The sequence below is a fragment of the Sinohyriopsis cumingii genome, chromosome 17, assembly GCF_028554795.1.
Source record: "Sinohyriopsis cumingii isolate HCF-2022 chromosome 17, ASM2855479v2, whole genome shotgun sequence".
In the NCBI taxonomy this organism is placed as follows: domain Eukaryota; kingdom Metazoa; phylum Mollusca; class Bivalvia; order Unionida; family Unionidae; genus Sinohyriopsis; species Sinohyriopsis cumingii.
Genome location: NC_142977.1, coordinates 99,181,718 through 99,205,369, shown reverse-complemented (window position 1 = coordinate 99,205,369; position 23,652 = coordinate 99,181,718). Strand labels below are relative to the sequence as shown.

Here is a 23,652-nt window from a genome sequence, read left to right as displayed (position 1 = left end):
TAACTGTACAAAAAGATCGGGTAATATATATGGAAACGTATAGTGGTGTGGCAATAAAATATACAGCAGTCTACAAGCTTTTGGTATTGGGCTTCGGTTAGCAGGACAACAGTTTCAGGTTGTTTCGGAATGACATGACTCGTATTAGTTGTTGAAGAATATCCACCAGTGTAGCTCTATCATTTCACTATTTTGGTGCAAGGTTCTCACACAAAATAATGGTATGCTTTAAAATTTTTACAAACTTCATGATATGGTAATATCCGCAATAAGTAAGTTGCACAGTATAGACGGCAGGGAAATCTGTGATAATGAAATCAGCCAAGAGGAGTCAAATTTTGATCGACAGCTAGTACAATATATACACAAAGAAATAGAACTAAAAGCAACCAGAAAGAACAATATCAATAAATGAAACCTAGAGATATGGGGTTCACTGATGAACATAGAGGGATTGAAATAAAAATGGCATATTTAGTAAAACTAGCTCCTGGATAGTCTTATGTTAAAGTTATGCTAGATATTATATTCCTTGGCACAAATCTCAGGCATATGAAATTTCGCTTTCTGTGTAACGAAAGTGTGCGTAAAGTGAGGATCGAAATGTATTGCAAGTTATGACTCAGAGGCACGACGCCAGCTGGTGATGACAGATCAAGGAACCAATGTTACAGTATAAGGCAATTTGCCAAGTTAGTGGATATACTCATTTTGGGTGGACCTGTGAATTTTCTGTTAATAAACCTATATACTATATTATAATTCCATTCAAATATTTGGCATAAGAAGGCATTTCCATCAACAAGCAGCAATAATCATTGTTGAAATTATTACACAATTGTATAGTCAGAACTCAACAGCCTTGTTACCAAAACCATGCATAATATACATTTGACCATTGCAAATTAAGAATGTCCCCAAGAAATTATCTCGTTTTTCAGCGTAAATTCAGTCAATTTAGATCATTCTATGATGGCTGTGCATCCTTGCATACAGACGGTTGCAAGGATGGATATGTATTTATGCTTGTATGAATAAGTGTGCGTGTGTGGTATGTGTGTGTTCCAAAACAAATATTTAAACCTTTCTGATATGTATTTGGGACTTAATCTCTTCATTACCGAGGATACGATTTCTGTAATCAAGAGTTCAAACGTTTATAAATAAGTGTGTATACATCTAAGTAAACTTTCTATAACAAATGTGTTTTTATTTGATAAATCTCTTGAATCCAACATTCTAATTGACAATTGATAGTCAAACCTACCTATTTTTGCAATCCAGTAGACCACTACCCACTTTCAATGCAGGTTCTATTTTATTACATAATAGTAATATCACTAACTTAAACGACAATAACAAAGAACTACTTTAACGCATGCAATACATTCCGAGTAAAATTGATTAGTCTGTAACAATCCTGATCAGTTATCGATTCACGTTTTATCTACCCCCAACCCAATAAAACATGCATACTTCCCCATTATGACGTTGTCAGAGTAAATTCAATCACTTCACAGATAACAACTCTGCATGTTTAAAACGGTTTGGAACGAGACATTCAATGGTTGATCTCACTAGAACATTTTCACTTTCGAATATGAAGACAATATAGGAGTTCGGTTGGAACTTACGAAAAGGCTTAATTTTGTCTTTGCGATTATCATGAAATGTGATTTAGATAACTCATGTCCTTCTTGATCAGCCTTATTTTACTAGAAACAAACACTGAAGATAGAGCCCTGGAGAGGGTAAGTAAATCATGTTCTTTTCTATTTCGTTGCATTACTATGTGTCCGGAATAAGTCAGATGCGTATGTTTTATCTTAAATTTATACCTCACCAATATACAATAACATATTTGTCTTCCAAAAATATTATGATTATACATCGTTTTTTGTTGTTTAAAAATAAGCAATCGTATATGATATATATGTATGTGTAATTGTGTGTTTGTGTTCCAAAACAAACCTGTGAACGTTTGTGATATTTATTTGGGACTTAATCTCGTCATTACCAGGTGTTACGTTTCCTGTAACCAAGAGTTCAAAAGCTTTGGATTGAAAGGCACGGAATAGGTTGTACATACATGTAAGTAACCTTTATATAACCAAAGTATGTATTTTCATTTTTCATTAAACCTCTTGAATCCATCATTATAATTACAAATTGATGGTCAAGCATAACTTATTGTTCAATCCAGTAGACCACTATCCACTTTCAAATCAGATTCTGTTTTTTTTTTTACGTAATGACTTCTGAACTTTTAAGACAGTCTGATTATAAAGTGGTCTAATTAAGCAATGGTGTGACACCTTGCACAGCTTCAGTAAATAATATATGCAAATTCAGTTATGCTAGGTTCACCATGGAACTACGTTTGTAATGAAATTCTCACCACGGACTACCATATTATATACTATAGTGATAGAAAATAATATGCTAATTAGTACGGTTTATTTTCCTTAATTAACGATTTGTGAATTATCTGAGTAATATCACTAACTTAAACGACAATAACAAAGAACTACTTTAATCTATTCTATACATTCCGAGTAAAATTGATTTGTCTGTAACAACCTTGTTCAGTTATCGATTCACATTTTGTCTACTCTCAACACTATAAAACGAACATACTTCCGCATTGTTTCGTTGTCTTTTAAGAACACTAGAAAATCAATAGATAACAACTCCACACTTTAAAAACAGATTGGCACGGTACAATCAAAGGTGGATTTTAGTGGATCATGTTTCACTTTCGAACATTAAGACAACGTAAGAGTTAGGTGGAAACTTACGCAAAAGCATACTTTTGTCTTTGGAAGTATCTTGCAAAGTCTTATTTAACTGGGAAAAAAATGAAGATAGAGGCCTAGAGAGGGTAAGTAAATCATGTTCTTTTCTATTTCGTTGCATTAATATATGCACAGAATAAGTCAGATGCAAATAAATATGCTTCAACGTTTACCTCACTAATATACAATGAGATATTTTTCTTACAAAATCTTTTGATTATACATTGTATGATGTTGTTTAAAAATAGGCAACCGTACCTGAAGCTTTCAAAGGGTGCATTTAAATCACCTAATTGTTTCATCTCTCTCTCTCTCTCCCTCTCTCTCTCTATCTCTCTTTCTCTCTCTCTCTATCTGTATATATATATATATATATATATATATATATATATATATATATATATATATATATATATATATATATGTCCAATATTCCATGATCTACGCTCGATTCAACAATTTGTTTAATTTAGTTTGTGTTAGCATTCAAGTGACGTTACGTTTACTTAAATGATTGATGAGGACGGGTCTTTTAAGTTAGATAACATTCTGGCACTGTTCATTTTGTATTGTCTTTGTGCAAACTTCTGGTTGGCTTGATAGCTACATATTATGCTTTGATGTGTAGACCGTTATGGCCGATATATACGTTCATAATTATCATGTAATGTATATGTTGTGGCCTATGGGCGGACACTCATATACCCCATCTTAAAATTTATCCTTAGGTTCTGTGAATAAATTATATAAATACAAGTCAAAAATTAGGACCAGGCCATAAATGTCTCGCAGCTTCGTTTGCTTTCTAATCAAGGAGGATATATCAATGTTTTCCACTGACAATCCATTTTAATAAAATTATACAGTTTTAGTACTTACGTAATTTATGTGATTGTCATTGTAATTTCAGTGTTTCAAAGAGAAGGTATTTAATACAAAATATATGTTAACTGGCAATTGGTCTTATATTTCTGGCTTCTATATTCTATATTTTACTCCTTTGACTCCTCACGTTAATCAGTTTATATAATTATGTTCACCAATATACAGATCCAGTTAGCTATCAGACCAGTAGTAATTTGGTGGTAAGTTTTAAAAGGTCAAAGTCATCGCTCATTAGTTTGCCTTTTCCATCACACCTTTCTTTCCGCTCTTTAAAAGCAGTGTGAGGTTAAGAGACGAAATAAGATAAAAGTATAAATCATCACTATAATACGGGTCACTTGCTGCATGGTGTTCAATCTTCTTGGTCAAGGTTTTGGTTAAATTTGTTTCATAACTTTGTCATCATACTTTTCCTTTTCTCTTCCGCTCTGTAACTTTGATGCCACTTTAGTCTCTAGCTTGGTTTACTTGCTTACCTTCAAGGGTCAAGGTCAGGGCATAATAATATATGTATTTGTGTGCATGCTATACATGACACTTACATTTCGACTCTACAACTTTAAATATGTTTTGGATAATGTATTTGGTTCTATATACATGTATGATATCTTTGGCAGGTGTTCTGTGTACCGTAATGAGAATCTTATATTCAAGATCATTGCTAATGTAATATATGCTAAATATTGGCATTACAATCTCCGTTCTATTCAGTAATTATAGATAAATTTGTGATGAAGAGATTAAAGTTGGCATAAATATATATCATCACTAGAAAATGTAGTGTGTACCGGATTGGGACCCTATCATCATGGCCAAGGTCACAAATCAATGTGGAAGGTTTCAGGTACATCTACTATCTAACTTAATAGGCGTTTATGATTAATAGATAAGGACTGGTGTATTTCCGTATTGTCACTAAAAGATGTGTCGCATTAGATGTTTGATGAATAATCCTCAGGGTTAAGATTTTTGTCAATTGTGTTAAGTTTTCTTTTCATAATATTTATCTTATAAAAGCAGTTTGAGGTGAAAGGAATGAAACGCGGTATGCATATACTTCAGATTTTAATGCCATCTCTTGTATTAGAATCAAGGTTTTCCTTTCTGCCATAAGGTCACAATTTTAGAGCTTTTCTTCTGATGAGATATGGCCATGAAGCGTGGTTACTATCCATGTCCGTAGGTATACGAAAATTTGAACAAGAAACAAGAATACGAGCTTTATAGATTTTGCCAAAGAGAGACTGAGCACAAATAAAATATTGTACAACAACAACAGTAAGATAAAAGGAACAGGAAAGTATTTAAAACTTATTCAGTAGAGTGAGGCAGTAGGAAAAAAAGGCGAATTGTGTGACCAAAACAGATTCATTCCCATTGCCAAGAATTATGGCCAAATTGACACAATTAGAACTGTAAATTATGTCACCAAATTCGATATTTTGAAAGAATTATGTCAATATCTACTGTCGTTAAAAGCAAGGAAATTTTGGCGTTTCTGACTCCAGAGGGACTTTATCAACATAAGTAATGCTGTTTCGGATGACAGACTTGCCGTTTTCTTTTCCCGTTTAATAATCATGATTATATCTAAACTAGATTAGTGTGATGCGTTCATCGATAATCTACAGCTTCACCTAGAGACTATTCGGAAATATTTTGACGGACTCACCGATGCAAATTGGGCAATTGATTTATCCAAACGTGAGTTTTGCCTTGTTTGTGGTACATTTCTAGGACATTTCTTGTGACGTAGACAAGTTAAACATATACATTCTAAGATCAGGGCTATCTCTGAATACCCTGTACATATCAGTAAAGAGCAACTGATCTTTTCACTATGCCTGGATCTTATCGGAAGCTTTGTTCCAAGTTTTCCGTAATTAACGAAGCCCTGAAAAATGAATTGAATAAAAACAAACAAAAAACAATGGTCTGAAAATGTCAAAGACCTTTGATATGTTAAATGACATGCTTACGAATGAACCAGTTCCTTCAGCTTCAAAGTTTAGTCAATCATTTATAATGACTGCTGATGTAAGTGATGTTGGGGTTGGAGAGGTATTGATTCATGAATACAAAAATGGTGTAGATCATCTAGTCTGCTATTTTTTAAGACATGAAACAAGCACCTGAGAAATTATTCCACAACCGAGATGGAATATTAGGCATTGATATTAGCATTGCAACACTTTAAAGTGTATATTAGTTCAAATAGTTCTCCGATTATTGTGTTTGGTGATGATAACTCCCTTCTTAAGGTGGAGTATATTGTTGCAGGAATAAGATATTAACATCAAGCACGTCAAGGAAAAAACAATAAATTAATCATGCACTTTCATGCACACTTTGTGTCATTCATAACATTTCATCTTATGTCATATTTTATCACATGTACATTCGACAAATAGTTAGCAGGGCCTTTTGATCAGAATACATGCATTAGAAATACCCTTCTGATTACTCGCTAATAAGACATTTTGTAAATAACTACGAATTATCGATTACAGTTAACCAAATGTTTCCAGATTAAATTAAACTATGGATGGTGCATCCTAAGCTTATGTCGGTATGCCCGTTTATAAATGCTTGTGGCTTTCTATAACGATATAGCACATATATAACGATATGGCATTATTTCTATCAATTAGATATGTCCAGATAACAACCATGTAAAACTAAACTAACGATGCAGGAAGGACGGACAAACAAACAGATAAAGAAATAATTTATGTAATAATAGTTAATTGGGAATGGTTAGATAAATTCACGGATGGATACGTAACTATATACATATAAATTTGGGGTTATATTCATGTACATTATATATAAGAGTGAAAGACAAAAAGACTTATAAAATTTAACAAATAATTTATTTCCCTGGAAGACAAAGTCAGAATAAGAAAAAAGAACGTACTGTATTGCGAATTAATTCCAAAAATAAATCCAAGAATTACAGATACAAGTCCTAATAATATAATGTCCTGAGTACAACTCAGTACAAGTCCCGATGGCTCCAACACTGAAGGCGATGACGTGTCTGTTGTAGCTTATGGAGTGCTGATGTGTCATAATTATTTTGCTGAATCTCAGTAATATCATTCCAGGTTTGACTATATTATAAGTTCCATTGAATGTCTTTATTCAAGAATTTTATCGGAGCACCTTTGTATTTCCAGAGGAAATAATCACTTGAATTCAAAATATGGAAGAAAATAAAATTCAACCCAAACTGGTCACAACATAATACAACTTCAATGTGCTAGCTGTTAAAGCACGAATGACCAAGTCCTCACGATTACAAGATTATATATTTATCTACTTTAACTCAGGTCACAATTAGAATTTTCTAAAAGAAATTACCTAATGGAAAATAACCATTCAGAATAATCTAATGAGCCTTGTTTACTTACAACACAATATCTGTAAAATTCACTTAATAATCCCAAAAAAAGCCGGCCGAAATCAACATATTTGCTCTTTCGTGTTTACCTGAATAATAATCCTAATATTAAGTTCACACACAGAGAGAATAATGTACCTATGTATTAGTTGTTGACATAAAATGAAATTAAAAAGTTCTGACAAAATGTGATTTATATGCTGAATGTTTGACTTTTGCATATGTCAATTTTAATCTTCTTTCCTATTTAGTTTTCTTATTCCTGTTTCATTTTATTGTTGTCGTTTTGTTTTGTTGATTTGGATGCGGAGGTTCGAGGAGAGTAACAGCAAAATGTATATCTTTTGTCACGTGGTGGATGTTTACTTTTCATTTGGAGTTGGGGTATCCTTTGTGAAATTTAGCGTGCATTTCACAAGAGTATATATTTTGTATATTGTCTTTGTTAGACATTATCTCTCACGATTTATTCTGATGTATCGGCAAATTACATACATACATACATACATACATACATACATACATACATACATGCATACATACAAACATACATACATACTATCGAACAGACACAGTCTAATTCTGATTTACAGAAATATATATGTTCGTTTGGCTGTACCAATACCGAGATAAATCAAATTATACAAAGATACATTTGCATACTATCGTAAATATTTAAAAATAGGTCTTGTTTCTTCTAGTGATTATTTATTTTAGATCCTGTTCTGTTTATATTGTAAGATCATACATGGTGTGTGTTAATTGTGCAATAGGAATGTTTACCACATCACACTTTATTTGTATAGTTGTTTTTGCATGATATCACTACTTATTAGCTTATATTTGGAGTATGTTAACGCTAATATGTTAAACAAATTTAAATGCTTGTGCTCTTAAATTTATCTTCCACTTTGCTCACAACTTTAATATTGCCAAATCCAGACGAGCAAGGTGCTCAAAATTCCCTGTAGAGGGTGACGCAAACGTATTTCGATTTAACATTTCGAAATTATATGTATTGTCTTCGTAAGCTTAAGCTCCCACACATAGCATACCAGTTCCCTTAAAAATATTATAAATAATAACCAAACAACGACTGATTGAAGTGGCAGTATCATATAGTGCAAATATTGCAGCGACGGAGGATACAGAATATATATCATACCAGAGGTTCATACCTCTGCTGTAGGATGCACATGTGTGTCCTACGTCGTTGTCAATTTTATCTCGGCATGGAACTGCGGTTTGGCTCCGTTATTAATTGACCCTCCATCGCTATCCTATGGTCGCTAGTTGATTTTGTACCCGTCTTGCTAAGCAGTTTTATTATTAAATATATGGAAATAACCACCTTTTAATTATACTGACTTTCATCGGCATTTCTTAACACCAATCTGAAAAGTATCGTTATGACTATTTACGGATTTCCGATTATCCCTGTAAGTTCTAGACGGTCCATGTTTCATTATATGTTGCATCCACGGTTAAAAATGATCTTATGTATATAAAATGGCTTTAAAATAAACTGTCTGTAGTTTCAGCTCTCATTTGATACCTTCTTATTCAAATTATGGAAGAATTTTCTTAGATATTAACGTGTGTTCATAGCCATTTGCGAATAGTCCTCACTAATTAACGCGCAAGTGCTCTTCAGTTAATATACTTTGGATATAACGTTATTTATGTTCTTGTGTCGTAAAAATGTTACTACCACAAAGTTATATGCAACCCCTTTGGGTATTTTACATTTATCCCGCTCTCATTTTCACAGGAATACGGGCCCCACGTCATAAAATATCATAAATACCTGCAATATGGGAAATTTACACCAACTGTGTTGAAGATTTAAAAAAAAAATTTTCTGACAAAGGGAAGGACTAAGAAACTGAACGACGGAAAGTATGACTGTAAAGCGATTGATGGGTTAATTATGTAGTGGCCTTTAGTGCCACCTCAGTATATCGCGTTAATAAAAACAAGGTTTCATCCTTGCACAGGGGACGAATTGCATACACTGTGAATTTCAAGTCTTTTCGCAAGGGTTCGGTTCAGGGTGGGGGCTATTTTACATCCTGCTACTATAAAATATGGCTAATTCGTCATGTGTGAAAGTGTAAAACTATCTAATCATACTAATAATTCATATAAATTATATTACTTTTCACACATAGAACGGACAAAAGTATCCATTTCATAGCATGAACAAATGAAAGTAAATAAGACATTAAAAAACTTTGTCTAGAATAAATGCATTACCAGCATTCATAATACGATTATGATGACACTTTAAAGCCTTAAATGTTACATATAGCAGAAGAGAACAATGCACAGAACGACAGAAAATACAAGGAACGGAAGACAGGGCGGTAGAAAAGGAATTTTGCGATGAAATCACTGATCTACTCGACAGTTGCTCAAACATGCAGTATGGCACTCTATAAAGTTTGATAAATTATGGATTAATTCTGATAGATATGTGCAATTTGTTTCGGAATCGAGAACGTTACGCAGTGTGTTTTGCAACAACAATATATATTACGTTCTACTAGCGCAACTCTTTTTCCTCCTACCTGTACCCCTACCCCAACGATTCCAGGGATATAGACCCCATATTTTATTCATCTCAAAATAGCTCCACTATGTGCAACTTTTAACAACTGTGTTGATGTCTCGCTCAGACATTTAAAAGGAAATGTAACTTATTGTCATGCAGGATAAAATGTATCATTTTCATGCTTAATGCCGTCTAACATTAATGATGATTCATATAACTGACGCTACCTTTGTCCGTAAACAATATACAAAAACTACCCATTTCATAGTTTATGTATGGCATGTTCACAGGGAATACAGTAAACGTTTGTTTCTAAACTAAATGTATTACAAGTATTGAAAATAGTATAATGATGACGCTTTTAATTTTCTTATTCTACTTCTAGGAACGATGAAGAGAGGCAACAAAGATCTGGCACAGAACTGCAGGAAATACAAGGAATCTCGCCTATGGCGGCGGAAGAGACTATTTACGCTGAAATCACAGCTATATCTGACGATTCCTCACAAATACAGTACGGCACATTAAAATTGGATAAATCATGGATCAATTCTAATACAAATGTACAATTTGTGTCTGAATCGAACAATGTCAGGCAGGAAAATATTAATAAAAATATATATTACATTCCTCCAGCGCAACTTACACCGTCAGCATCCGATGTTAGTCATAAATAATGGCAACGTATCGTCAAAATTCTTACATATGGTGACATCATAATATATAACTGCATGGTGTGAGTATTTACTGTTATCAGTTTCAAATTGTAAAGATACAATGATTCTATTTATTTAATTTTCCATTTCCAACGATGTGCTATTTAGTATTTTCTACTCAACAAAATCTTTGATTTTGAAGTTGCCTGGATTATTTATAAACATATGCTAGATTGAAAGTTTTGAAGCTTTTTTTACCAAACATTCAAGACTCGAAGGGATCTCAGATTAAGTCTTCACTCGTTGAAATTATTATCTCCTAAACTTGTTATGGAAACCTTGCGATGCTTACTGAATCGCTAAATATTGGTCGGAGTGTCTAAAATGCTGCCTTCATAAGGACAATGTCAAGGGCGTTAATAGCGCACTATGTGTTATTAAAACTTTATTGATACGTTTTAGTTGTACATGCTTCATCTGGCATTTGATGCTGATATTCTATCAATCTTGCCGTATTTTCACTACTTCTTTTCCTGTCTGATGTTCGAACTTGATATTTTTCAACACTGTGAATAAAACTTTATAGCTAGGTATGTGGTATGTACAAGAGAAAGAACTCATTTGATGATTTGATAATAATAATAATAATAATAATAATAATATTTTTTGAGTACTTTAGGTCACCGGCCAGTATTACAAAATACATTACAAGTAAATATAGTCTACGCCGTACAGAAAATAAATGTTATGTTCAACAAGAGAATACATATATTTTTTCCTATAAAGAATCTTTGTAATATTATTAATGTGTTGCTACCACTAAGTATATCATTCACAATGAGTATGAGTTATGAAAGATTATCTAAGACGAAAAGCCAAATTAATATAGTAAGAAAGATTGCTTATAATTAATATTTTGCGAAAGTTTTCTATAGACTGATATTGATAGCAAACTTCATTCAAGTATTTTGTTAGATAATATGCTGGACAAATTGAATTCATATTCAGCTCAGTAAACATTTTATTCCGGCAATACTCACAGTAACTATCATTTCTCGCAATTCTACTACGTATCCTGCAACTACTTTCAGGATAAGCGTTGTGTATATGAATTTACCAAGTAATTTCCTAAACAATAATCCGCACCCTAGGTAGTTTCCGGATTTAAATCAGTTTTATATTTGCTATAATATGCACATTTATGTGAATTTTTAATATCACTATGCCAGTTTTGGAATGCTGAATCTTTACTTCTTTGAGAAAAAAATGGGAACAATTGTTTTGTTTCTACAACTGCTTGATTTAACCAACATACCCAAAATCAAAGCGAAATAACGTCTTTTTAACTTTGGTAGCCCGTGTGACATGGTTGGTTTCATTTACCCTTTTCAACATTAAATATCACTGGTGTGGGAAGCCGGTTGAGGACATTCTTACAAGCTTCAGCCAATATTTGATTCATCGCGGTAGAATGTTGGTATATTCCGCACTCCTCACAATCGCATTATTGGGTAGCTTGTAAAACTTGTGCACTATTCAATATCTCTGCTAATTGCTATCTCCAAAATGTTATACCTATATCATGCAATTGATTTTATCACAAAATCAAAATTTTGTCAACCTCGACAATAAAACAGACAAATCGCTTTTGATCATTAAATATTCTTGAAGTTGCTTTCTTTGTCTTAGCCGGTAGTATCTTCTTAGCTTTTGTCCAAACCTACTTTGGGATGACAATAGACCCGTATACTTCTAGTAAGGCATACTCTCAGTAAGCTTTTCTCTGAATGCCCAACCACCTGATTTTGTTTGAGATATCCTCTGTTTCTAAAATCAATAATTTTCGTTTCATCGAGATTCATCATCATACCAGTTTTTTCACAGAAATGTTCAACATTTATTTGGATCTGAAGTAGCTTTATTGTATCAGCTGAATGAGCAACATTATTAGCATAAAATATTTAACATTATTATCAATATATTCCGAAATTAATAAACCTCTGTTGCATTCAAGCATCGACTGAGTAATCAAATCATTCATGAAAATTGAAAACATGATAGAGGTCAAAACCTTGCATTGTGCCTAATGTGCATTTGATGTATGTAATTAAATCTCTAGGTGTTAGGACACAACTTTTTATGTTTCTATACATATCTGTTAAAATCTTAAGTATTTTGTCATTCATAACCTTACGTATTAATGACGATCATACTTTAACATGCTGTATTTTATGAAAAACCTTGATCAAATTGACAAAAAATACAACAAAATCAACTTTTTCTTTTAGAGACAATTTTGAGCTAAAAGCCTAAATATATGGTCTTATGCAGAGTATTTGTTCAAAACCTTGCATGTACGTGTCCTATCGTTTGATATGGCTTATGAAAATATCTTATTCTGACGGACACAGCGTATTTCTACATTACATTAAACACATTATCTCCAGCGACTCAGACCAAACAAAGTATGTATTTATACCAAGTGTTCTACCAAACAAACCAGTGTACTTAATGTTGCAGTAGAGTTTGCTCTTCTCTAGCTTTATTGGTGTGATCAGTGTTAGCAATGTACTCCAGAAATCCTTTTCTTTTTATATACTGAAAATATATATTTATACATGAATATTTGGAACAAGGCTGGAAATATTGTCATGGCAGATTAAAATCAAGTTATTTTATTAACCTGAACAAAATCGATTGCATATATATATATATATATATATATATATATATATATATATATATATATATATATATATACCTCATGTGAAGGCTAGGCTTATTACACACAGAAGTCCATTTCAAATGTATGCGTTTATAAAATGAGCAATATATGTCATGTAAATGCTCTAAAAGTCAATATAGTTTCATTGTGAACAAATATCACTAGGATTTCAATACTAATGTCAAATATAGAAAGCAAAATCAGCTCTCTGATGGAACAGGGTAATCATGTGAAATTATAGTGTATCGTTTTCCATTTCAATATAGTCTCTCTGCTCTCTTTAGAATAGTCTATAGATCATCGGGGCTTGTTTTCTAACTGATACACTGTTTATATATTGTAAGCATGTAATGTGTTAACTCAGTCAAACATTATGTTGTCATTGAATGATACTTTGTTTCACATGACTTAAATAATCGTTTTAAAAGTGTTATTTCTTCTTAATTATTAAATAAATGACAGGCTGCCGATGGTTGATGTTTTCCACGTTATTTCCTAACTTTCATTCTGTGTGATAATTGTCTTGGCAGCTGCGATCAAATTTCTTACATTAATATTACTTTCAAAAGAGAACATTTTCTGTTCATTAAACGACTTGTAAATAAGGATGATTATGATGTATCACAATGGCATAATCAAGAATGTCTTTGAATGAAGTCACAATAATCCCAAAGTAGTGTTTGTGCCCAAGATGCTAATGAGCAGATTGTAATACCATGCATAGCTTTTTATATAAATGATGCTATCAAATTATACCTGAACACAACTGAACATGATTCCATAGATTGTTCTTAAGACAGGAAATAAATAATCTTGCTTACATCAACCTTATTAACCCCTAAGACATAATAAAATGACCAGGATGTAGCTCTAAAGGTCGTTTCCAGAACATTCCAATTTTGCAAATAAGATTATATCTTGAACTTAAATATCAGTAACCACGTTTTTAAAAAAATGATAAAACGTCAGGTAGGTCATAGCTGTTCAACCCTCAATCACGGACAAAGTTCAAGACTCAAAATAAAGTAAATATACATGACACGCAATTTCAGCAAGCCCTCTTAATCATGCTTCTTATACTATTGCTTATGTTTTTTGGCGTAAATATAATAGGTCTACTATTTTATGAGGCTACAGTAACGACGATATTTTATACTCCTCTGTATGGCTTATTTACTTTGAAGTCACTACATATATAGACTATTTTGTTGCAACCGATTTTGTTATAAAAGTATTTAATTTACATTCCAATTTTAAGTGTAGAAATTTCTTGTCCCTTACCATATTATTTGTATCTGTAATCTTATGCTATATATGTGTGTGTGTGTGTGTGTGTGTGTGTGTGTGTGTGTGTGTGTGCTGGAATAAAAAATTATTGTTTTATTTCAAGATTTCATGTACATAGAAGAAATCACCACAAAAAGACATTTTTACCACAGGCAACATGTACATTAACCACATGGTGAAAGCGTTTTGCAACTACTAAATGGAAACGAATGCATTGCTTATGATGTTCTCTGCTTATGACTGAATAAACCTTCCAATACTATTGACTATGGAATAAACTTTCCAATACTATTGACTACGGAATACACTTTCCAATACTATTGACTACGGAATACACTTTCCAATACTCTTACCTATGACCTCTTAATCCGGATTAATTTGTTCAGTCTTAAAACTAAAGAATTAAAAGATTATGCCTTCTTGACTTCTTCCTGTAAGACATTCCAACCTCCTTATATCTGCAGTATTTCCGTCAGTACCAACTTTGAAGTACTAACATTAGTTTAGAAAATAAAGAAATCAGGTTTGCTCTGCTTACTCATTACTTCAGCATCAATACGTCGATCTGCTTCTATTGAAGATAACGCTTCCACATAATATAGTAACGAAGAAGACAAAGCTAAAACGTGATGGGTAACTAAATATTTGGTGCATGTAACACGATCTGAATATAAAGGCGGGTAATGTTAGAAAGTTTTCCTACAACTTTATGTAGCTTCCTATATCTTCCTGTAGTTCTTACCTGGGTTGTCTCGGGTTATTCCACCACTAGCTATAGTGTCCACCATGTATAGCCTATCATGTGCTTAAAAAGGATGTTAGAAACCCAAAACAAAATAATCTGAACCTGTTAATATATGTAATGAGCAGATATTTACGTGTGACGTAATAAGTGATTGACAGATGCGTTAAAATGTCGGAAAGTACTGACTGATATCAAGGACGATTTTAATACAGATTTAATTTTCTCCCATATGCTACGTTTTTTGGGTGTGAATGTCATTTTAAAGATGATAGGGAACGTTGGAAAGTGGTTGTCTGTACTTAGAGATGTGGAGGTTGATGTTGTGAAGGGGGAAATTGATAAAGATGCTCGACACAGAATTGAAGATCTTACTATTATCACTGACATTAATTCGTCCGCTACGGTAGTGTGTTCTTGTGATTTCTGTCGGACGGGTCCTGCTTTTGTTGGCAGCTGATAAAAACTAGATTGGTGTTAAAATTGACAAATATGTACTCGCCAAATATGAATAGAGTGACCAGAGATTATAGACTGAGACTTAGATTGTCATAGGTCATTAAACATGCATTTACATTCCGGAACCAGACCTATGATCGGGCTATCAATAGAGTTTTATATGCATTTTGTTTTTCGATGCAATAGGTTCGGTCCAACGTAGAAGTAACTGCCTCTGCTAGGGTAACTGGACATTTGTTTATCTACAGAACTGTAAACACTACAGAACCACCCTTCCGTACTCTAGTATAGTAATTATTCATCTGTACTATGACATTGTACAGGCGCATTAATCTGGATAGACCTTCGTTGGGAGTATAGCGTCTAAACTTTGCCACATCCTCCAGTCATCGCTGATTTAGCCGCAAGGGATATTTAACTAAATATTGCTATATAATAGTCGTCTAGTGGCTGTCGATTTGAAAGCTGAAATGCAATTGGAACTGCAGCTTTCCGGGGCATGAATAGCTATAACGCCATTTCTGAACTATTAAACTATTTTAGATATAAAATATCTCGTGGCTTTACAGTGTATGTCTCATTTGCTATAATAGGGTTCTCTTGCTGACAAGTGAAGATAAGTAGAACATATCGAATTTATTTTATAAAATAATTCAATAATTTCAGATTCTTTTCTTTAAAAAGAAAACAGTTTTACAGCAATTCAATGATTATAGCTCTCAGCTGATTTCTTTCTTTTCGGAAATAACTACATTTAAGAAGATAATGGCATTCATCACAGCTCCAACCTTTAATGTCAGGGCAGATTTTGCCACTGTCGTATTATTATATGAAAGTAACGACCGTATTAATATATGTTATATTATTCCGCTTATATTTGTTTTGATAATGTGGAATACATATCTTTAATTAGCACAATAATAGCTTTATTGGGACAAAAATATGTTACCAGTTTATAGAAGTGGGCTTTGTCATGTGCAATCTGATTCAAGTTGAACAGTTATTAATACACGATTTACGTAGTGCTCTCTCTCTCTCTCTGTATCATACTCTCTTTCGCAGGAACAGTAACATTTATGAATTTAGTGAAACTACACTGAGTCCTATGTTTTTTGGCAAATAATGTTGCTGTTAAGTTCCTGGAATAAGATTATTCATCCTACCTTCCTATTGCTCTACAAAAATAGAATCGGTAGTTCAACCGTATTTTGCAAGATCTAAATATATTCTATAAAGATATAATCAAAACTTGGAATTATTACTGTTTTCCTTGATTTAAAATATGTGCATTTATCTGTCATTAGTTGTTTATTTGTCCGTTTTTCTAGCCTGTTAAATCTCCCATAGAGGTCCATTATAGCTGATCATTTTCAATTCCCATTCAAAGATACCCTCACATCCTTAAAATTATCCTAGAGAGCTAAAAAGATATCCGTAATCTCATACGGACATACCGTCCCAAGCGTGATGATAAGTTTGTATCGAGGGGAATACCATCCCAAACACAATATTAAATTCCTATAAGGACATTGGATACCCAAACATGTCAGGGCTATAGCTACCCAAAGGTTCTATTAGATTCTCAAAGGGGACCAAAGTATCCTAAGCGCCACAAATAGATTCCTATATGGGCCATATGGTCCCAAATGTAATAGTAAAACCGAGTTGAGGGTGGAGAACTATTAATGATTTCCAGAATAATGGAAACAGCTATGTAAACTTATTTTAGTACATCCTTCCATAATAAAATGTTGTTAGTTTTAAGCGTTTCTTTTCTGAAAAACAATTACCCAAAAGAGACACAAGGAAGGGGCTGACCACTTACAGATATAAATGCCTTTAGATAATTAGACCATACGATATAATTTATGCTAGCTTCCACATACCCAGGCGTCTGGAGTTGTACACAAATACAAACAAAACTTCAAGCTGTAAGCATTCAAACTTAAAGTAAATACCAAGTGATTATAATCAGGTGACCATTTATCCAAATATTCACTTCCTTCTGAGGGTTACTAAGACTGGCACAGATTTTTGCTCAAATCATATCCACATACTTGAAAATTCTATTATATCCAGCAAACGGTGAACCCCCAGCGCAAAATAAAAAATAGGCTAATCAACAGGAATGGTAAGACACCGTATACAATGGTTAGTTAATTATGACAGAAATTTCAATTGTGTAAGATGCTCTTAATGGAAATTCTGGTAGATTACAATAGACAGCTAACGTGATTCGAGATATATAATTGTAGCTCTGGGCGATGAGCCAAGTGCGCGAATCTAACACCCACTGGTTACTCCATCAAATCGTTCCCACGTAACCCTCGTAACTTTCCGAATCTCCTGGAGTATGGAAATTTAATAGGTTGCAACCTGATTATTCTTGGAGATTTCAATTTTCACCTTGACTGTCCCGGAAACCCAAACACATAAAAACTCATAGATTATATTAATGTTTTCAACCTCAAACAGTCAGTTAACCAACCCACCCATAAACATGGTCACATATTAGAATGGATTCTTCATAGACCTGATGATAACATTCAACGGTCTTCCCTGGTATCCCATGAACTTGCATCAGATCACCTTTGCATTATATGCCATCTTGACGTATCAGTCCGTAACCTTCCACCTTTATCTGCTACTAAGAGAAACCTCCGTATGATAAACAGAACTAAACTAATGAATGACATCCAAGCAAACCTAACAATTGCTTACCTCCTACAGCAGAACAACTCGATAACTGCCTGCGTTCATTGCTTGACAAGCATGCCCCAGCTACCAAGTGCAGAGTATCAATTCAAAAGTGTTCTCCCTGGTATAGCAGTGTTAGGGACCAGCTTCGCACTGCTAAAAGAGACCGTCGTAAAGCTGAGAGGCTCTGACTTTCCACTAGACTCGCTATTCATAAGCAAACGTATAAAATCGCTAAGAAGAATGTCACAAATATAGTCCATGCAGCGAAATCAGCCCACTACTCTACTAAAGATCATGGAAAGTTCCAGCTGCAAAGACCTTTTCGAGATTACTAACAGGCTAATATCAAGGAACAAATGTACACCACTTACAACTACCGTCTATCCAGTCGACCTTCGGGACATGTTTGCAAATTTCTTCCGTGACAAAGTACAAACCATTAGAGATAAGCTTCTCACCACAATTTAAATAGACTTGTCGTCACCATACAGTTAGGATACAGTTTGAGCGGCAACCATTACCAGCATTTGAATCTGTCTCTATGGATTTCGTACGTACAATCCTGATGAAAAGTACACCGGAGTCATGTGAACTTGATCTAATTCCAGCAGCACTGCTGCTTGAGTGCTTAGATCTAGTATTCTCTTCACTAACTTATGTTACTAATACCTCTCTCTCATCCGAGGAATTCCCATCATTTTTCAAAACTGCCATTGTTAAGCATCTGCTGAAGAAGCCAACACTAGACCATACCGATTTAAAGAACTACCGCCCAGTTTATAATATCCCATTCATATAAAAAATCTTAGAAAAGGTTGTTCTATTCCAGCTTGCATCTCATCTGAATTCAAACAGTCTTTCTAGCAATGTACAATCTGCATATCGCCCTTGCTACAGTACTAAAACTACTCCTCTAAAAGTAGTTAATGACATTCTCCCTGATTTGGATTAAGGAAAGATTACAGTCCTCACCCTTCTTGATTTGTCTGCAGAATTTGACACAGTAGACCATGATATATTACTTCACCGTCTCCAGCATGTATTTGGCATTCAAGATACAGACTTACTGTGGTTTCAATCTTACTTGGTCAATAGGACACAAATTCTGTCTGCAAATGGAATATTCTCCAGCCCAGTTGATCTATGTTGTGGTGTTCCATAGGGGTCTGTTCTTGGACCTGTTCCCTTCATTCTATACACTCGGCCGTTCTCAAGTGTCATAGATCATCATCCAGTGTCTCACCAACTGTACGCTGATGACACCCAAATATAAAAATTTAGCAATCCACCCGAAGTTGATGCTACCATCCAAGGTGCGTTTCTGATGTGAAATCATGGATGACATGTAACAAACTGCAGATGAATGATGATAAAACTGAGGCCATTCTGATCACAACACAAAGACTTTCTCATTCACATCCTTTACCTCAAACAATAAATATCAGCAACACCAACATTAAATTCATACAATCAGTACAAAACCGAGGTGTTACTCAGGACAGTACTCTCCAATTGCATCAACATGTCATGAACATATGCAAGGCGGCATATCTTGAGCCGAGTCGCATCAGCTCCATTCGCAACTATCTTTCAGTTGATGCCACTAAAACATTTGTGTTTTCATTAGTACTTTCGAGACTGGACTATTGTAACTCAATTCTGTCTGCTTCATCTCAATATCTACTCCAGAAACTTCAAAAAGTTCAAAACACAGCTGCTCTGATCATATTTAGAGTACCACGATCAGAGCACACCTTCCCGCTGCTCTGTACCCTACACTGGCTATCCATTCGATCCAGAATCAAACACAAAATTTGTTCTCTCTGCTACGTTTCATTGACGGACTGCAGTCCAACATACCTATCCGACCTCACCGATGTGTACACACCAGCAACATACACACGCTCCTCTTCTGACAATCGTATACTCATTATTTACAGAATGAAAACAAAGTCATATGGTCAGAGTTCTTTTGCATGCCAGGGCCTAGCAACATGGAATGAATTGCCCACTGAACATAGACACAAAGATACGGTGATCCCATTCAATAGTGCTCTTAAAAACCACTTATTTCGACTGCATGAACAAACTTAAAGACCTAATAATGTTTCCTACCTTAAATATTTCAGCATGTTTTCGTGTTTTTCAATTTCATGGTGTTTGTTTTTGTAACTATATTATTATATATGTTTTTATGTTATAGGTCTTGCCAAATGTTGTAAAGCACTTAGAGCTTCTAAAGATTAAGCGCTATACAAGGTCCTCATTATTATTATTATTATTAGTAGCAGTAGTAGTAGTAGTATATATTGTTATTTATATTTAAATTATTATTTGTCTGTTAGTTTTAATTATTATTATTATTATTATTATTATTATTATTATTATTATTATTATTATATCTTGTTATTTATATTTAAATTAAGTATTTTTCTCTTAGTTTTAATATTTTTCATTACATGTCATTGTAATGTAATATTGGTTCCATTGGACTTGAATTTGTTACAGAATTAAGTTTAGTTCTTTTTGACCTGACTTTTTATTTCATTTATTTTAAAATGTTTTTTGATTCTTTCTCAGAGTAAGAAATATTAAGTGCAGTCAAGGCCATACCTGCACGCCGTAATAATTATCATGTAACAAACTTCTATTCCTTCTGTAAGGTGAACTTTTGACCCCATCTGGGCATCTGTTTTGCGTTTTAGTTAGTCTTTTAACTCAAGCTATAATAAATATTCAGTCATTTGTGCCATAACACTTGAAAAGTCAAGTTGTTATTTTTGTGTCCAGTTTGGGCTAGTTATTTTACTTTCTTCAAATGAATTAAATTTCAGATTATTCCTTTCCCTGGAAATAAATAAGTGCTTTCTTGGACAAAGGCATTCACTGAAATTTATACGGAATTCAAAACTGGAATAATATTTGTTGTGATTCAACAAGAAACTGTTGATATAACAGCACATCGCAGGTAGCAACAGACGTCATCGTCTTCCATTTTGGATTTCATCGGGATTCAAACTCATTTTCATTCAAGACTTTTATTACTATGACTTTTATGTTTTAATTTTTGGATTACCTTTGGATTTTATTCGTAAAACCGTAAGATCTTTTTTCTCATTTTTCATTGATATTCTAGGGAAATAAATTATTTATTAAGGTTTACAAAGCTTGTTGTCTTCACTCTTTCTGTTGCTTTTTGTAAGAGCCTAGATTCATATATATATATATATATATATATATATATATATATATATATATATATATATATATATATATATATATATATATATATTGCGTTTGCAGATGGAGGAAAATGTTCATATGTTCTTACAACCAAAATATATGTTCAGCCTCTAGCAGATATTTATTTAATACGCTTATTTTTCATTTACCGTCGGAATATATAATAACGACAACATCTTGATATCTGACAATATCGGTTAATGTACGCTTCAATATCCAATCCGTTGATTTTATCCAGAAATGTTGCTTAGAAAGTTTGACTATAGCGACTGCACATATTGTAAATTGTTTATTACACGCTGTCAGTCAGCAGTATTTGTACCTTTAGCAGATATTGTTTAATACTTTGAATTAGTTTTATCTACACAACACTTTATTCAATGTCGAGCGGTCGAAATAAGGAATGTAATATTCGCAGTAAAAAAAATAGGAAAGACTACATCTTGAAATCGAATAATGATCAGTTAAATTTAGCTATTTGGTTGGGATTAAATCAAGAGTTCTACCTGTTCTCCTTTGTGAGTTTGATTGGGTAGTACGTGTCCACAGTTGCCAGTCGAAGGACACGGAGTAAACAGTTCTTAATATTATTGTTAGAATTGAATGGGTTTCTTTAGGGTATCAATGACAGCGGATGCTATACTTTCATAGTATATATTTTCTCTATCTCAATGTAGCACTGCTAAAAAGTTATTTTTAGCCACATCTAACATGTCCTGCTCCTGCTTTTATTTTCTTTGGTCGACTAATGGTTGAAATGATCTTTTAAGTTGATTTATTTTTATACTAGCTTGATCCAGTGCAGATATATTGTTCGCATTAACAGATTTTAATTACATAGAGATAAAACAGTGATTATTTACTTCAACAACTGCTGATGGTATATGTTACATGGTTTGAAAACAAAATCTGTGAAGACGTGATACAGTGGCCTGTGTAACAAAACCACAAAATGGTTTTTGAATGTGTCTGGAGTAAGTATATCCAATTTTAGGTTGATATGTTTACTTTGGTTGGCATTTTCCACAAACCGACGGTTCACTGTAGCCGTAACATCATGCGTGGACATCTAAACCTCGGAGCGTGAGTCTGATTGCGAATTCCCACTAACAGCAAAAAACAGATGTAACACCGCTTGCGACTGCTCAGGACAAAATCTCGAGCTAGAATTTAAACGTTTCGGAATTTCCGGGCCTGATCTTTTAAAATTTTAATGGCAATGAATAACAATGACATTGAACAAAAACATTGACATTATTCGGTTACCTACTGTAATGAATCTAATTTATTTTGAAAAGAAAATTAATTTGCAATTTTGATAATGCACAATGTGTACTTATAACTTACCTCCAACTTTAGAGGTATGCAGTGCAGAATTGCCCACGGAATAAAAGTTAGGTTCCGGAGTTCAAATTTTATAAACATATCTATTCATCAAAACACTTAATGTAGCCAAGTTCAATGTTACGTTCCGTTCATATTGTTATTAAAGATATTAAAGGTGTTAGGAGGTAAGCAAATGCAGGTAGGTTAAGATCTAAATGAGTCAATGATTAAAAATACGTGAATGAAGTACCAGCCAAATAATTAAAAAATATTACACTGCCCTTTCTAATGTTAATTATGTTTCACGGAAATAAAAGAACGTATGTAACCAGTTCATTTACATAATATTGCAAGAAGGGTAATGCCCACACATGAGTTCTCTCCAAAATCATTTAAGAATATAAACCTGTAAATGTTCGACTGGGAATTGTCATGATCGATTCCCATTTACATTCGTGGAAAGGATGCACCGATTCCAGTTCATGCATTTCCAGTCAGTTTAAGAAATCACGTCAGGTTTTTATCAACCCACCCCCCAAACTTTTTTGCATGAAATACTATATTTTTGAGTCATACACAAGTTGAAATTATATGACGCTTCTAAAATGGAATGTTTTCTGCTTAATTTGAGTGTGCAGATTTAAAAAATGAACCCATCTTTATGATATTTTTTCAAATAAATTCACAGAAAGCATTCAAACACATGTATTATCCACCATTTTCAATATTGGTCATTGGTCACTTTTTGAAAATTCTTGACCTCATGTTACTTCATGCTGAAAGTTGCATATTTTTTACATATGGTTATATATAAATGTGTTGTGAACAGTCAGCTTCAAGAATAAATTCACTTTTTCTATGTTCCAAGTACTTCTGA

General features: G+C 33.5%; 1 long non-coding RNA gene across 1 annotated transcript; it reads left to right on the top strand.

Moving 5' to 3' along the window:
- Window positions 1–1,530: 1,530 nt before the first annotated feature.
- Window positions 1,531–14,369, top strand: LOC149779525 (uncharacterized). Its single transcript, XR_016415665.1, has 3 exons — window positions 1,531–1,751; window positions 2,021–2,091; window positions 10,023–14,369. It is a non-coding gene; the product is annotated as an uncharacterized LOC149779525 (long non-coding RNA).
- The last annotated feature ends 9,283 nt before the right edge of the window (window positions 14,370–23,652 follow it).